General features: G+C 40.3%; 1 pseudogene; it reads right to left on the reverse strand.

Moving 5' to 3' along the window:
- The window catches only part of LOC121379578, a 20924-nt pseudogene extending 6409 nt beyond the window's left edge, over positions 1 to 14515 (reverse strand).
- Positions 14516 to 19501: the final 4986 nt, after the last annotated feature.

Genomic DNA, 19501 nt, shown 5'->3' on the forward strand with positions numbered 1-19501 from the left:
CTAGTTACTGCCTGGACGGAGGAGCCGGCAGAAGTCGACACCTGCGCCCATGACAGGCGTGCGCTACAACAGCTTGCTCTGAATGTGCACGTAAAACCCTCTGATCTGACCTGGCCAGCTGCTAGTTGTTATAAAATGTATGTCTCGTGTGAAATAATTTCCACTTACCACGAGCTTTAGTGAGTAACAAATTAAAAAAATATTTCATGAGGGACATAAAATGGTTTACACCGAGTGTAAAGTGGTTTACAATGTATAAAGTGGTTTACATCGTTTCTACATACAAATACATGTATGGATATAAAAATAACAAGCTTTTAATGACAAACATAGCTGAGGTAATAAACAGAATAACCAACTGAGTATTCGTCATCTAATTTATGTCTGTAGTGAAATAAAGTTTATTTATCACGAGCTTTGTGGATAAATATACCTCTTCCTGTTTTCAAACATCTATACAGTATAAATAAATCAAGCTTGCGTACTAAACCGCTAAGATAGAAATGAGGAAAATGAAAAACCTATTTGTCCTTACCTACAAATTGTAGGAATTTCATAAGCTGTGTCTATGGTTTTCTTGCCGGCTGCCACCGCCGCTGTTAGCAATAGTTTGAGGCTTTCCGGATGTCATGGCCTCCATTTCAATAGCATCCCGCAACGCCTAAGAACAAAACTCATGCTTTTGTAGTGTAAGACCAATACATATGGCATATATACGTAATTTGTTTTGGAGTTTAAATGGATATGTAATTTTTGGCTTACATTACATTTCACCCAGAATTCTGAAGGAACTCCACGTTTAGGCCTTGTGGTTGCATATTAAGGGTTATGTATTCTCAAGTTAATTATACAAAGTTTATGTGTGGTATAGTCTACTTTACATAAAAAAAAAATCCTTTGCTGCTAATCTAAAAGAGTAGTCCATGAAGTGGCGACAGCGGGTTTCGTCTCTCAATATCTGTGTGGTCATTAACCATATGTCTGACGCCATATAATTGTAAATAAAATGTGTCTAGTGCGTCGTTATATAAAACATTTCCTTCCTCCCTTCACCTTTAATCCAGCAAGTAATACACATTTAATGACCATATACTGCAATATGTATTTTATTTCAATCTATTTTCGTGCTTATATCCAATTACGGTTCAAGCACGCTGTCCTGGGCACACATACCTCAGCTATCTGAATTGTCTGTCCAGGACAGTGGGTTAGTTGTTGGTAGTTAGTGGTTAATGAGAGAGATGAGGGTGTAGTGGTCTTATACCTACCCACTGAGTCGTTAAAACTCGCTCTGGGTGGGAGCCAGTACCGGGCTGCAAACCCTGTACCTACCAGCCTTATGTCCGATGGCTTAACCACGACCCCACCGAAGCCGGTTATATATTGCAATATCGATATTTTAGAATTAATTATGCAAAAATCATACATGTGTGGTATACGTTGTAGTTTAATTTGTAGTTATTTATTACAAATATATGTTTACCAAAAAACCCGAAATAGGGCACTTTCATCTAAGACAATGCATATTTTATAGGTTTCTACTACACTATCGGGTAGAATGTCTTCTGTTAAGTTTGTTGAACTGGTAAAACGTTTAGATACTAACAGATACTACATTTTCTTATAAACAAGGTGTTTGTTGTCGTCTTAATGTTTGTTGTAGCCCAAACCGGATTTTCCACTAAAAAAATTTGAGCGTACGGCAAAATATATCACAAGTAAAATGGGAATAACATATCACTGCAACACATTAGTACACGACCACAAACATATTGGATATACAGATACTGGTATTCGAAACAATAATGGATTTAATATGTAATTGCAGTTACCAAACAATTCTCTATTAGTGGGAAACATCTTACAATGGCTGTAAACTCAGTAACGTGTCTAGGGTCGGACCCCGTCTGCTCAACTAAATTTTCTTTTTTTCCAAACTATTTCCCCAGAAGAGCATGACTTAACTCCACTATAAGTGGGCGGGACGTAGCCTATGATAAAGCTCTCGCTTGATGCGCGGTCGGTTTGGGATCGATTCCCGTCGGTGGGCCCATTGGGCTATTTCTCGTTCCAGCCAGTGCACCACGACTGATATGTCAAAGGCTGTGGTATGTGCTATCCTGTCTATGGCAAAGTGCATATAAAAGATCCCATGATGCATTAGAAAAAATGTAGCGGGTTTCCTCTTATTACTGTGTGCCACAGTTACCAAATGTTTAACATCCAATAGGCGATGATTAATTAATCACTGTGCTCTAGTGGTGTCGTTAAACATAACAAACAAATAACCCCATTATAAACTTCAGTTGCCACTGTTTAGACAACCCACCAGCTAAAACTCCTGCACACGCATCTGGAACTAAGGAAAGTTCCTTTAAATTATACCTGTAACAAACGTTAAAGTTTGTTTTGTTTAACGACACCACTAGAGCACATTGATATATTAATCATCGGCTAGTGGATGTCAAACATTTGGTAATTTTTACATATAGTCATAGAGAGGAAACACGCTACATTTTTTTCCCAATAGTAACAAGGGATCTTTTATATGCACCATCTCACATACAGGATAGCACAGACCACGGTCTTTGATATACCAGTCCTGGTACACTGGCTGGAACGAGAAATAACACAATGGGCCCACCAACGGGGATCGATCCTACACTTACCGCGCATAAAGCGATCGATTTACCACTGGGCTACGTCCCGCCCCCTTTAAATGATATACCTGTAACAGTTCGCTGAAGTTGTGCTTATCCTCGGGAGGACTGCCTCTGTTGGCCGGGTATTCCCAGTCGATGTCGACTCCATCGAATCCTCTCGTTCGCAGAAACTTGATGGTCGTCTGCGCGAAATCTTTCCTGGAGCTGGAGCTTCTCACTAGCTGGTGGAAGAGCTGGGAGCCCAGGTTCCAACCCCCCACTGCCAGGAGGGTTTTCACCCCGGGGTCTCTCGACTTGACGTCTTCAAATCGTTGGTACCTTCAAAGAAAATACGGTTGTGCAGTATAGACAGATTGACAGTAGCTTCTGAAACTTTACCTTCAAAAGTATTTAAATCAGGGCCCATGCTAATAAATTGTTACCTTTATATATACATACATATATATATATATATATATATATATATATATATATATATTTCTAACTGGAGGTACAATACAGGTAGATGGTCGTTAGATCAGGAAACATTCTTATGAAAGTTTACCTCCAATTAGAATGATATAATACAGGTGGATAACCGTTAAGATCCGGATCAATGTCAATATAATACCGATAGATGGACGCTAGATCAAGGCCCCATGCTTATAAAACCTTATCTTCAAATAGAATATAATACAAGTAAATGGACGTTAGATCATGATGAGTGCTAATAAAAAATATATATCTTCAGAATACAATACAGGTAGACAGACATTAAATCATGAACAATGTATAAAACTAGTTTAGATTATTATAGTTTTAATAACGTTTTGGACGTGGAATCTTATCTCAGTTGGTAGAATGGTCACCCGAGGTGCCTGAATCTTAGGATCGAACCCACTCAGCGGACCCATTGTTTTTTTCTACCTTATTGGGTATGTGTTGTTCTGTCTGCAGGAAAGTGCATATAAATTATTCAATAGCCAGTGATTAATTAATCAATCAAATTAAACAAACTTTACTACATACATACAAAATATATATTTTGTATTGGTATACTCTACGTCGCAGAAGGTTATTTTTTTTTACTTACATCCCTTTAGACCATGGCGTGGATTCATCATTCCACTCAAAAGCTTTTATTTGTACTGCAATGTGAAGAAAACCACAAGTAGATAACGAGGTTACTGTTTTATAACGTGTTTACAATATAGTCATATAAGTAAACAGATGATATTTAAATAGGTATGCGGGCTCGCAGTGCACATACAAAGTCGATTTCACGCACATATCATTAAGTAATTAATTTATTCTTATCATACGTATACGTACATTTATTTACGCAAACATACAAACTAGGAATCATAAAACCATACGCTCAGACACACCCACACACAAATACGAATGCACAAACACACATACGAACGCACACACACACACACACACACGCACGCACGCACAAACACATACATGAACGCACGCACGCACGCATAAACCCCACCCACACATACTCAAAGACAAGCATATATCAATACTATTATTAAAACAAAATTAATTACAACTTGAAGATATTGAATCTTTCGTTAGTTTTTATTTATATATATATGTACATGACGAAAACTCACTTGTTCCAGTTGTAGAGTTCACCACTAGTGTTGCAAAAGCGTACATTAAATGAGTACACAGTCCAGGTTTGATGTTCTCGGGGGTGAACTTGCCCATTCCTGGTCTGTACTGAGCCCAGTTTGTGTAATAACATACCTTTCTGTGCGAGCCACCTGGAAAAAGAAGAAGAAGATGGAAATGTTTTATTTAACGACACGCTCAACACATTTTATTTACGGTTATATGGCGTCGGACATATGGTTAACGACCACACAGATATTGAAAGAGGACACCCGTTGTCGCCACTTCATGGGCTACTCTTTTCGATAAGCAGCAAGGGATTTGTTGTATGCACCATCCCACAGACAGGATAACACACAGCACGGTCTTTGATATACCAGTCGTGGTGCACTGGCTGGAGCGAGAAATAGCTCTAGGCCTATGTGACCACCGACCCTGGAAAAAGAAGACACCACACACACCATACAACCGCTATTAGAATCATATATATATATATATGGGGTGGGGTGGGGATATGACTCGATCTCTTGTAAAATCGCCACAGTCAAGACCCCTCTGTATAAATTCCAGCAAACGTATCTGGGCCCATTATGTTAACCACAGATTAACCATCACAGAACAGTTAGTTAGTTTGTTTTGTTTAACGACACCACCAGGGCATATTGATTTATTAATCATCGGCTAATTTTGACATATAATCTTAGAGAGGAAACCCGCTACATTTTTCCTTTAGCAGCAAGGGATCTTTTATATGCACCATGAATGAAAAAAAAAATAATGAATGAATGAACAAATACTTAAGGACACCCCAGCACAGATTCACATCGGTTGCTGGGTGTTTATATACACCATCCCACAGAAAAGATAGCACATACCACGGCCTTTGTTGTACCAGTCGTGGTGCACTGGTATAACGGAAAATAGCCCAGTGGAAGGAAGGAATGTTTTATTTAACGACGCACTCAACACATTTTATTTACGGTTATATGCGTCAGACATATGGTTAAGGACCGCACAGATATTGAGAGAGGAAACCCGCTGTCGCCAGAAAATAGCCCAGTGGACTCACAGTCTGGGATCGATCTCGGAAACGCCGCGAATCAAGCGAGCGCTTTACCACCGGGCTGCCGCGATTTCCCGAACTTAACGCCCGTGAAATGACGCCCATGGGCTTACACTCGGTTAACACTTTCCACCAGGAATCTCCTCTAGGATACAAAAAAAAGGTATCTATTTACTATTAAAGATAGGAGAAACTTTAAATGTACTAGAGTTAAAGATGAATTATCATATTTGCAAATGTCATATTTCGTTATCTTTGACAGTGATTTAAAAACATATAATAAAATTATAATAATAAAAAGAAAACATCTTCAAATTAATCGATATTGTATATCAGGGCCGTACACTCCGGAGGGGGGGGGGGTGGGCGGGAGGGGGGGGGGCAGTTGCCCCCATGAGAATCACACTGTTTTTGTTTTGTTTTTTTAACTCCAGAAAATAGCATACACATCTCACGGTTTAATTTGTATAGAGTTTCAATTGTTTATAAAAAGTAGTGCCACCCCCGCCCCCCACTAGAATTTTGAATAGGGTACGGTCCTGTAAATAATGTTTACGTAATTAAATAATATGAACATTGTAATTTTCTAGCACTCGCTTCGCCAAGAATCCTTATTTAATTTAAGCACAAATTATATATCAAGTAAACATCATGAATCCATTAAAATATCGTTACACGAACAGCTACATTGATAGGCGTCGGAAGCAGCCCCCTCTTTACTTTCCTCAGTTATGAAAATGAGGTGGCTAGAATGCGTATGCTGTGCCCGTTCTCTGTTAAAAGTCGAATTAATAAATTCCCCGTCCACTGATATTGAAACATGATTGCATGTGGCTACGGTTTTCATGGAACGATAATTATTATGTATTTCGTTGGTATCCTAACTTGCAGCTTTTTTTTAATATCATAGTATTTTTTTTCAACTTCTTAATTTAAGCTCTAGGCCTAATTTCTGATGAAACTTTATCTCATCCAAGATTGTATTTCCCGTATTTAAGCTCGGGGCTTAAATACGAAAAATGCGAGCACGTCCCGCCCAATCAGAGAACAACTCAAAACCACAACTGCATTTGTTTCTGACAGATTACACATAGCAATGCAGAAGGGGAAAAAAAAAAATCTAAATCCTTAATATATATACTCACGAAAAAAGTTCCTGTGCATCATTAAAATATTATCAGAAATACTTATATTTTTAAATAAATCGAAACCTTTTGTTTGCGAATCTTGCATTATTTATCTGTTAAAAATATGATCGACCAGTCCTGTCTTCTAAACCTTAGTCTACACCATGCTTGGTGCGACGTCGATGACGTTGTAATATGATGACGTATTGCTATTTTGTGATTACATAATCGGTTGCGTACAGTTTCAGGATGTCAGACTTGACGTTTCCAAATGATTCCGTAGGTGTACTAGCCTGATATAGGCATTTTGCAAACGTGACGTTACACGTAGGGTCCCTAAATACAGAAGATCTGTAGTACTCCTAACAGTTGATAATATATCCACATACAGTGTATGGAGTTCAGATGAACACTAATGAACACCACGGCGTCTAGCAACAGTGTGTTGTGGCATTCCAATTTCAAGCATATCAATCGCTCGAAGACGTTCATTTTCTGAGAGGTGTGACACCATGTTGACGACTATCAGATACCAACCAAAGTGATTTTCTGAGTAAGTAGAAGCCATACAATCGTTTTGTTGTCCAATGATAAGGATAATGACGTTAAACAGGAACACGTGACCCAAAATGCGAATAAGGCTAGCTATGCGCATAAAACATGAATAGCACGTGCAGTTGACAGAACAACTCTGGAATGTCGAAACAAATAGTTACCGAATCATTTTGTGAAATGTCCATGACCAAATTCAAGTAAATGCAATTCTGTATTCATTTATTTGATGCACAGGGACTTTTTTCCGCGAGTTATATATAAATAGGTGGAGTCAGTAATCAACAGATGGCTTGTACATCGTACCATGTACAACTTTGCCCGCGGCACACACACACTTTGTGCTGGATATTAACAGCAAAACGCTTGACGTAATTTCCCCCAACTCCCGTTATCCGTATCAGTTTGCCAGTTCTTTGAAGTGACATCTGAATGTCTAAATCTACATTTAATTACAATCAAGTAAGACACGTTCGCAGTCTGCTTTGGCGAGTGCCATTAAAACAAAAATCACAAAGGAATATCTAGATTAGGGCCTCCACGAGTCCAAAATATGGGACTCGAGTACTCGAGGGTCAAACTCGACCCGGACCCGAGTACTCGACATTTACACTAGATGATGATGAGATTAAAGAATAAAGTTAAATAGAATTATGGATTTTAATTCTAGGGCTGAACATGGATGCCAAATCATGTCATTGTATTGCATTTAGAAACCGATTGATATATTTAGTGTTATGATGGACGGCCAGTTTAAAAAAAGAAACTAGCGCATGATCTTATAATTATTGTGTCACTTATATCGTTGATTATCTAAGCCTGACATTATTGTCCTACATTGTCCAGTGTATTATAATTGATTCCACCTTGTACGGGTACTCGAGTCCTGTGAATGGACTCAGTCTTTGCTAGACTCGACCCGTGCCCGAGTACTCGAGTACTCGTGGAGACCCTAATCTAGATGATACGAAATGGTAGAACATTTTATATTTTATGTAAGAAAATAACGTACAATTATTAATAGTATCAGGATGAGCATTAAAACGTATCCAACATACCGTTAAACACAATTGTAAGTTAGAAAACCCCCATTTATTTGATGTGTAAAAAAATTAAAACATTTTAAAACAACCAAAACAACAAGGGTGGGATGCAGGTCAGTGATACAGTGCTCGCCTGATGCGTTATCGATCTAGGATCGATTCCCTTTGGTGGGCCCATTGGGTTATTTCTCGTTCCAGCCAGTGCTCCACAACTGGTGTAACAAAGGCCGTAGTATGTACTATCCTGTCTGTGGGATGGTGCATATAAAAGATCGCTTGCTGATAATAAAAAAAGTAGCCCATGAAGTGGCGACAGCGGGTTTCCTCTCTCAATAATATATGTGTGGTCCTTAACCATATGCCCAACGCCATATAACCGTAAAATAAAATATGTTGAGTGCGTCGTTAAGCATGCAGCACACGCTGCGACAAGTGGAGATTTTTATCGCAGGAGACAGAAATCTCCACTCATCTCAGCGTGTGCTAGGGACTTGAAACAAAAATCTCAACAAGTCTCGACGTGTGCTAGGTTACGGCGACAAGTGGAAACAGTCGCATGAGACTGGTTCCAAAAATCAAACATGTTTGATATTTGTTTCCACTTGTCTCCACTCGTCTCCACTTGTCGCAGCGTGTGCGTGGTTTTGCGACGGAGACGCGAGACTAGTTTCTTCGATTGACCAATCAACACTGGCTGTCGTGGCACATGACTTCAAAATGGCAGCCCCCATGGAAGCATTTAGTTGGACACACGATAATGAGGATATCATTGTTGAATTGTGGGCGGAACGACCGTCCTTGTTCAATATCGAGTGTCCAGAGTACATGAACAGGGACAGCAAGAGTGTTCACAGGAAGGAGATTGCTGATGCCTTGGGTATTTCATTCAAGTAGGCACAGAGGTAGACTCAAGAGTAAGTAGCCAAGAACGGCACCATCACTTGCTAGCAACTGCATTGGTATCAGAATTGCGCCTAAAATGGCCTTTCGACAACAATGTATGTAGGGAAAAGATCACTATTAGACCTCAGCAAGGAAAAGGAAGGGTTAAATATAAGGGTTAAATGTGCGATAGTCGGCGATAAAAATCTCCTGTTGTCGCCAAGTGTGCGCACTGGTCTCCTAGTGTGCGGGGTTTTGAGACAAGCGGAAATGTCTGTCTCCGGCGACAAAAATCTCCACTTGTCGCAGCGTGTGCTGCATGCTTAAAATAAAACATTCCTTCCTTCCAAAACAACAATGACCGTGCATTGTCACGCATATTTACGGATTCTGTCGAGTACATACAATTTTGATATATAACGACAGTGTCCCTTGCTGTCAATCTTTCTCAATATCCCCTGTATACACATGACATTAATTTCAGTGTTTTGCATCCACCAAATGGTTATTTGTGAAATATAAGTCACATGATCAAAACTAGGCGGTGCTTCATTAATTTCCATGTGCATAAAAACATGAAATTGAAGTTAAAATGTAATGCAAAAGAATGGTTGTTAGTCGCTGTGTAATGGATTGATCTCAAAGGGTCCGAGTTCATATGGTATGGCTATCTAATAAATGATGTGGTAACATAATTTACGAACTTTTATACATAAACCTGTATGTAGTGAGACCCGCCGTCTCATAGAAAGATATAACGATCTACAAAACAGAATGGTAAGATTTTCAATGACGACAGATGCTTTGTCGAATGTCAAGTCGTTTTATTTACAAACAGAATATCAATTATCTTAGGAAGATAATATAGTATATTGGAAACTCCATGGCGTATTAAACATTAAACACGTTTACTAAATCAGGGTGCGTGTGCAGGAAACTGCGCAGAGATGGGCGGGGTGGGGGTGGGGGGGGGGGGATCTCTTGGAACGAGAGAGGAAGGTTCGATCCACGAAACCCACCCTCTGCACATGCGGCTGTATTAAAGTAACACAAACCAAACACCCCCACACTTCCGTTAAGATAATCAATGCACTTCTATGTAGGCGGCAATGAACGGTTATCTGACCAAGATAACGGAGGAAAGTTAATGTGACACAAATTGATAAATATTTCACTATATGTCATATCGTTTATCCAGTACATAATGCTACAAGAAAAAATTTCACAATTACAATACATCACAGAAGGTCGTATAAGATAAATAATTATTATTGTCGGGTTCAGAAATTTAGATCCCAATTTTTTAAAGCTAATTTTATCTAAAATACTGAATGAATGGTGTGTGTGTTTTTTGTTTTTGGTGGGTTTTTTTTTAACATACACATAAAAATCAACTAAACCCCTCAGATTTTTTATAAGTTATTTACAGTGTATGACTATAGTTATTCAATTTTAAAGAAGAATTTTGTTTTCTTTACCAAAATAGTATTTTGTTTGATGATATAACAATGATAATTTTGTCAATAATAATAATAATAGTAGTAGTAGTAGTAGTAGTAGTAGTAGTAGTAGTAGTAGTAGTAGTAGTAAATGAGTGAATTAATTAATAAATAATAAAAGAAATACAACAGCAACCCAAAGAAGTAAAAATGTATCTTCCGTGTTCCAGATAGTACTCAATGTGACAGCCTAACAAACAAACTATTGCCGTACACTGACTGGCCTACTAATCTATCTGACAGCCTAACACACTCTTATCGTACACTGACAAACAAACTCTTTCCGTACACTGGAGTATAGAAGCCTAACAAACAAACTCTTACCGTACACTGGAGGCTGGCAGCCTAACAAACTCATACCATACACTGGTCCATTACCTTATCCGACAGCCTAACAATCTCTTACCGTACACTGACAAACAAACTTTTACCGTACACTGGAGTCTGGCAGCCTAACAAACAAACTCTTACTTACAGTGGTCTATTACTCTATCTGGCAGCCTAACAAACAAACTTTGACCATACACTGGAGTCTGACAGCCTAACAAACAAACTCTGACCGTACACTGGAGTCTGACAGCCTAATAAACAAACTCTCACCGTACCCTGGCCTATTACCCTATCTGACAGCCAAACAAACAAATTCTTACCCTACACTGGCCTATTACTCTATCTGACAGCCAAACAAACAAATTCTTACCCTACACTGGCCTATTACTCTATCTGACAGCCAAACAAACAAATTCTTACCCTACACTGGCCTATTACTCTAGCTGACAGCCAAACAAACAAACTCTCACCGTACACTGGCCTATTACTCTATCTGACAGCCAAACAAACAAATTCTTACCCTACACTGGCCTATTACTCTATCTGACAGCCAAACAAACAAATTCTTACCCTACACTGGCCTATTACTCTATCTGACAGCCAAACAAACAAATTCTTACCCTACACTGGCCTATTACTCTATCTGGAAAGAAGGAAATGGTGTATTTCACGACGCACTCAACACATTTATATGGCGTCGGTCTGTCTGACAGCCAAACAAACAAACTCTTATTGTACACTGGTTTATTAATATATCTGGTAGCCTAACTAACAAACTCTTACCGTACACTGGAGTATAACAACCTAACAAACAAACTCTCACCGTACCCTGGCCTATTACCCTATCTGACAGCCAAACAAACAAATTCTTACCCTACACTGGCCTATTACCTTATCTGACAGCCCAACAAACAAACTCTTAACGTACACTGGCCTATTACCTTATCTGACAGCCCAACAAACAAACTCTTAACGTACACTGGCCTATTACCTTATCTGACAGCCCAACAAACAAACTCTTAACGTACACTGGCCTATTACTCTATCTGACAGCCAAACAAACAAATTCTTACCCTACACTGGCCTATTACCCTATCTGACAGCCCAACAAACAAATTCTTACCCTACACTGGCCTATTACCCTATCTGACAGCCAAACAAACAAACTCTCACCGTACCCTGGCCTATTACCCTATCTGACAGCCAAACAAACAAATTCTTACCCTACACTGGCCTATTACTCTATCTGACAGCCCAACAAACAAATTCTTACCCTACACTGGCCTATTACCCTATCTGACAGCCAAACAAACAAACTCTCACCGTACCCTGGCCTATTACCCTATCTGACAGCCAAACAAACAAATTCTTACCCTACACTGGCCTATTACTCTATCTGGAAAGAAGGAAATGGTTTATTTCACAACGCACTCAACACATTTATATGGCGTCGGTCTGTCTGACAGCCAAACAAACAAACTCTTATCGTACACTGGTTTATTAATATATCTGGTAGCCTAACTAACAAACTCTTACCGTACACTGGAGTATAACAACCTAACACACAAACTCTTACAGTACACTGGCTTATTACCATATCTGACAGCCTAAAAACAAACTCTTACCGTACACAGGCCTATTACCTTATCTGACAGCCTAACAAACTCTTAACGTACACTGGCCTATTACCCTATCTGACAGCCCAACAAACAAACACTTAACGTACACAGGCCTATTACCTTATTTGACAGCCCAACAAACAAACTCATAACATACACTGGCCTATTACCTTATCTGACAGCCCAACAATCAAACTCTTAACGTACACTGGCCTATTACCCTATCTGACAGCCCAACAAACAAACTCTTAACGTACACTGGCCTATTACCCTATCTGACCGCCCAACACACAAGCTCTTAACGTACACTGGCCTATTACCCTATCTGACAGCCCAACAAACAAACTCTTAACGTACACTGGCCTATTACCCTATCTGACCGCCCAACACACAAACTCTTAACGTACACTGGCCTATTACCCTATCTGACAGCCCAACACACAAACTCTTAACGTACACTGGCCTATTACCATATCTGACAGCCCAATAAACAAACTCTTACCGTACACTGGAGTTGACGTACACAGCATCGCCAGAACGGCGACTACGGTTACAAGTAGCATCTTCATCTGTAAAAGAAATGAAATTAACGAATAAATGACGAGTAAGCTAAAACAAAACAAAATAAAACACGACCCCGCACCCCCCCCCCATAAAACCAATATCCAAACGAACAGCATCAACACCACCAAAAAACCCTCCTTCACCCCCCACCCCCACCCCTCAAAAAACAAAACAAAACAAAGTAACAAAAATATATACCCGCAAGAGAAAGAGCGACCGAGAGAGAGAGAGAGAGAGAGAGAGAGAGAGAGAGAGAGAGAGAGAGAGAGAGAGAGAGAGAGAGAGAGAGAGAGAGAGAGAGAGAGAAATGAGCGAGCAGGCGAGAGAGTGAGATAGACAGTGAGCAAGCGAGAGAGAGAGAGAGAGAGAGAGAGAGAGAGAGAGAGAGAGAGAGAGAGAGAGAGAGAGAGCGAGAGAGAGAGAGAGAAAGAGAAATGAGCGAGCAGGCGAGAGAGTGAGATAGACCGTGAGCAAGCGAGAGAGAGAGAGAGAGAGAGAGAGAGAGAGAGAGAGAGAGAGAGAGAGAGAGAGATATGAGCGAGCATCCGAGAAAGATAGTGAGCAAGCGAGAGAGAGAGAGAGAGAGAGAGAGAGAGAGAGAGAGAGAGAGAGAGAGAGAGAGAGAGAGAGAGAGAACGAGATAGCAAGAGAGAGAGAGAGAGAGAGAGAGAGAGAGAGAGAGAGAGAGAGAACGAGATAGCAAGAGAGAGAGAGAGAGAGAGAGAGAGAGAGAGAGAGAGAGAGAGAGAGAGAGAGTAAAAGAGTGAGAGACAGAGATTACGGTAAAACAGTTTTAAAAATAAAATTTAAATCTAGAGTATTCAAATAGATTTTTTTTAAAAATGACATTGATAATTATTATTATTCACATCCGACAATAACTTAATTACAACGAGTGGGCGTAAACTACAAAATCTATATGCAGCTTCAAACATGCAGAACAATGTCATTTTTGCCAGGTGCATTATATCACTTCAGTACGAAAGTAATTACATTATGTGTGACGTCACTATATCGCTAAGATGTTCTGTAATAGCAGATATTAGAGATGGATTGGAAACGGTTAAAATGCTGTAGGTCTTATAATTCATCGTAATTCATCCCTTATATATATACTAAATAAATTGTTAATCTAAGCCAGACCGGAAAACACACCTTAACGACGTCTGTGTTACCTTGTATACTCAGTTAACCCGACTTATGACATCCTACAAACAGCATATTTCCTATCGCAATATCTACTCACCATATTTCGTATCTTTTCAAACAGCTTTCTCTTTGTGCACCTTTCAGGAACGAATTAATCCATTAAAGTTTAAATGTTAATGGTTTGACCACTGACTTTCGTTTCGTCTTGCCTACATACCTTCCCAAACGATGACATGTCAAAAAAATTCTAAAAGCAAATCAATCATGCGGGTTTGTGACTCGATAATACTCCGCGCACTTAAACGCTCAGCGGGTCTTATGTTACTGGCATGAGTATCTCTTCCACTTGTTCAAGTATTTTCTTTTCTCTACTTTCAAGACTCCACCCTAAGTCTGATTATGCCAAAAGTGTGCTGGGATAATTAATCCGAAAAGAAAACACATTACGGCCGAGGATATTTTTATTTTCTGATGACATGAAGGTGACAAAACAACGAGCGCGAGGTTAACACACTCTGCGTTCAGGGAAGCGAGATACGCTAACGTTTGCGAACTATTTGTTTGTTTCCCAGTGTGTTCGTTTGGTTTAGGCTCTGTTGAACCATTTATATAATGCCTATAATGTTCTAAAACAAAAGGTAGCGTATCAAAACACTCAGGCATTCACTTATAAAAAGAGTGGCACCTTAATTGGAAGAAAATTGGGATGTCCAAAACCTTCAAACCATCCCCACTCCCATAAAATAAATAAATAATTTTTTAAAAACCCCACAAACCAAACAAAAACATATAAAAACAACAAACAACTTAAAATAAACAAATAATAAAAGCCAAAAAACAACCTTCGCCACCCCCCACCCCCCCAAAAAAAAAACCTTCGCCAACACCCCCCACCAAAAAAAAAAAAACAACACACAAAAAAACCCACAAAAAAAACCCAACAAACAAAACCAAAAAACAAAAACAAAAACAAAACAAACAAACCCAAAACAAAACTAACAAACAAACAAAGACAAAGAAATAATAATAAAAAGCAGACAAGCGACGTTTTTATGCCCTGTCAGTCTGAACTCAGCCCTGGGTTTCCTGGTGATTTATGGCGCGCACACACACACTGCAACACACTTGACGAAACAAGCATCCCTTTTTTCCCCCAGGCCTTGTCACAACGTCATAGACGTCAACGTCGGGTTATTGTGACAAAGACAAAGGGAAGACGGTAAAAATAGAACAGATTCAAAACATGGGCGGATTGAGGCAACTATGTCCGAAAACAGCTACGTGAGAAATCGTGGTGTCGATCGTATAATATATACTATGTCAATTTGTACTCCCACAAATGGTTTCAGAGTGCAGTATTGTATTTACAAATTCTGTATTTCGCTGTTTGTATATTTGTCTTTATTAATCAGTCTCACACATAATCTTTGCATGAATAACTCAAAACTGTAATGTGCTCCCGTTAAGTAGGACTGATTCCAATCATTTGAAATTCTCACATCATCATAATGTGACAAGTTGACTGTTGGCAGCCAGATAGGACCGTCTGAGACAGATACATTGAACAAACACAGAAAACCTGTCGCTAACATCTTCCTGGCATAACCTTATGGAGTGTTTGCCTCAACAAACGCCACCAAATTACATCGGCCGTCATCTAAATATGTTCCAGTATTAGTTTTTTTCTGCCAAAAAGTTAAATTAGTTGGCTGTAATATGTATGAGCATATTGCTAGTTCATACAGGCTTTCGCCTCCTCCCCCCCCCCCCCTCCCCCCGCCACGCACTCTCCCCCTGTCTCGTACGCTTATGCTAGTTCACATTTCAAAGCAAAAGTTGATAATAAATTTCGGCGGGAAGCCGTCATTGTGCAATTGTGAAACAGCACCTTTAATTATATCTATTTTTATACGCAGGGCCTGTTTAATAATTTCCGATCGTTCTGACAGCTTCTCTTCTTTTGAGTTGTACTGCCGACAGCCTTCTTTGTATTTACCGATGCCTGTATTGCGCAAGGATATGTTTTTCACTCAAGTCCAAATGACTACCGTACACACATCGTGCTAATTATTGTGTAAAAAAAAAAAGTTCCATGAATACAACCGTAATGGAGGCAGCCATCTTTGTTACTTAATTCGGCGGCCGTGTATATAGCCTCTGATAATATGGGCTGGCTATCTACAGAAACGTATAATTAATGTTATGTAAAATATAAATGGTATCATCATTTTTGTTCTCCACAGTATAGTATCGTCTGTTCTTTGTTCCAGGTGATTTCATGGCGCCAGAATATGACGCACGTCAAAGCGCACTGATAGTGTTTACCACCACGTCAATACAATAAATGAATGTGTCAAATATGTATGACTGAGGTAGACGTCATATACAAGACAATCTCGCCCTTCTTGCATTGCCTGTAGGAGAGGGAGGACCGCCACTCTGACAAGAATGACGTAGCAGAAAGTTAAAATCAAAGATAAAGTTTGTTTAACGACACCACTAGAGCACACTGATTTGATTAATCATTAGCTATTGCTTGTCAAACATTTTGTAATTATAACACATCGTCTGAAAGGAAATCCGCTGCATGTTTTTTTTTTCATTAGCAGCAAGGGATATTTTATATGCACTTTCCCACAGACAGAACAGCCTGTACCACGACCTTTGATATAGTCGTCTTGGGCCTCTGTTTGGAACGGGAAAAAACAAGTGCTGCCGCTGACGAGGCTCGACCTTACGACCCAAGCACTTCAGGCGAACGCTCTATTGAACACCCCAAGAAAACCCAACACTCCCCCCCCCCCCCCCAAAAAAAAAAAAAAAAACCCATCCCCACCAAAAAAAAAAGTATAAGAAAATGAAGACTATAAAGTGTCCAGTTAGCTTAGATGGGCTCTGTTTGGCTAGCTGGAGAAAATCTTATATTATTCTTTATTTTTTTTTTCTTCTTCTTCTTGCAGAACCACTCCTTATTGCATGCTAGGTGCGACCCTGACTTGACCCCACTGCTGATGTTCTACCAGCCAATACACTCTCCACCCAGTCAATCTGTCATAGCGTACAAGTTAGGATGGCACACAGTACTAAACGTGTTCAGGACGGCGAGTGCTCGCGGTCTTCACTGCATCATGGGTCGATCACAAGGCTCTGCGAGCGCTCAACTTCCTGAACACACTAGAGGTCATACGTTTGTTCTCTATCTTTGTCAGTACAGATTAATTGACACGTCTTTTGTTAATGCTACGGAAACAAGTTTCCGATTTATCAAAGATAATGTCATTAACAGCTTGGTTTGGGGGTTCTATTTAAGTATAAATATGCTATAAATAAATACATGTACACGGTAAGTTTTTTGATATTGTAACAAATATAGCACTGCGATTACATGGGTACAATGCGGTCTGTTTCTTTGTGTATGGTTACCCCCACCTTCAACTGATTATAGTGAATACACAGAACTCAAATAGCACAAGAAATACTTCAACGATACATTTCATTATTGTACTATCAAACGAGAATCAAAACTACAAAAACAGTACGTTCTAAATCGGATATCCGTATAAAAGAAAAGAAAGGGGTATTTCTTCAAAGACAGATTTTCACATTTTACACTTCGATTATTTGATGACTAAACATGGTTATTTTTACCCTTGGTGTAGACATTAAGAGAGGAAACCACATAGGCTACTCCTTCCGAATAGCAACAAAGGATGTTTTACATACACATCCCCATAGATAGGCCTCTGATGTTTCAGAGACGTAGCCCAGTGGTAAAGCGCTCGCTTGATGTTCGGTCGGTTTGGGATCGATCCCCGTCGGTGGGCCCATTGGGCTATTTCTCGTTACAGTCAGTGCACCACGACTGTTATATCAAATGTCGTGGTATGTGCTATCCTGCCTGTGGGATGGTGCATATAAAATATCCCTTGCTACTAATGGAAAAATGTAGCGGGTTTCCTCTTTAAGACTATATGTAAAAATTGCCATATATTTGATATCCAATAGCCGATTATTAATAAATCAATGTGCTCTAGTGGTGTCGTTAAACAAAACAAATAAACCTTTTCTTACAATGGCACCAAACTCGGGATAGTCCCTTTAAAAAATTGCTTCTTTTTTCTTCATGATGGACCAGTACTATAAAAACGTAAAGGGTCAAGCGATTACTAAGCACGTACTCTAATAAGGAGTCGGACAAAAGAATACCGGCTCCGAGTACACAATTGCACTGCACCCAGGGAAAGCCGGACAAAAGAATACCGGCCTACCCTATCCCACCCCGAAATACTTGCTGGTGGTGGTCTACTTGGTACTTGGTGACACTGAAAAGGAGGACGTCGTTGACTGCAACAACAAGAAGGGGAAAAATCCCGGAACAACAGCGCCTTGCCTACCGGTGTGTACACAAGTGCACGAGCCTCCCCTGGGTTGCCATGCCACGACCAGAAGCGGTTAGGCCCTTTTAAGGGCCATATGGGCAACCTAGGGAGACACCACAGCACCATAGAGGTCTAATTAACGAGCTACTCTCGATTCACTAATGTCAAAACCTATATTAGCTCTGGAACTTTCTTTTTGGCCAACCGTTCAAAATTGCGCCCAATTTCCTCAACCCAAATTGCGCATCTTTTCTCTTTGGCATAATACTTTGCTCCATTCCAACTTCAATAGCACCATCAACACACGCCTCCGCCTGCTACCGACCACGGTCGGGCTGCTGGTGCTCCCTTGCACCTGCCAGTGCAGGCGGTCCCTCCTCTCCCCCTCCCCCACCTTTCCTGCCGGCTCTTGTGCCCAGGACAGGCGTGCGCTACAACAGCTTGCTGTGAATGTGCACGTAAAGCCCTATGACCTGACCTGACCTGACCGATGACTATCGATCCTACACCTACAGCACCATAGCCGACATTTCAATACAGGACATATCCTAATATATACTGATTGAAAGAAACAAGCGACCATACCAACAGTAAGATCACAATACTGACTTCAAGCAAATCCCTCATCTAGAGTATCAGGGATTCAACGGTGTTATTGGCTGTCAGTCCCACATTACTGACATTCAGTCCCACATAATCTTTTTGTATTGTATACAGACGGTACGGTGATAATACTGAATTAAATTTATTATACAATACCACAATACACCAGGGAGAAACTTAGCGGAAGACAGGGGGCAGTTGTCCCCGCAATTTGTTTTACTGAGTGTTGGTTTTTCTAATTTTTTCAAAGTATTATTTTAAAGTCCCTTATTAATTTAAAGGCACCCTTTTTGTCTAACTGGAGAAGACTTTATGTTACCCCCCCCCCCCCCCACCCCCCCCCCCCCCCCCCCCCCCCCCCCCCCCCCCCCCCCCCCCCCCCCCCCCCCCCCCCCCCCCCCCCCCCCCCACCCCCCCCCCCCC

The sequence above is a fragment of the Gigantopelta aegis genome, chromosome 8 (genome assembly GCF_016097555.1).
Source record: "Gigantopelta aegis isolate Gae_Host chromosome 8, Gae_host_genome, whole genome shotgun sequence".
Lineage (NCBI taxonomy): Eukaryota > Metazoa > Mollusca > Gastropoda > Neomphalida > Peltospiridae > Gigantopelta > Gigantopelta aegis.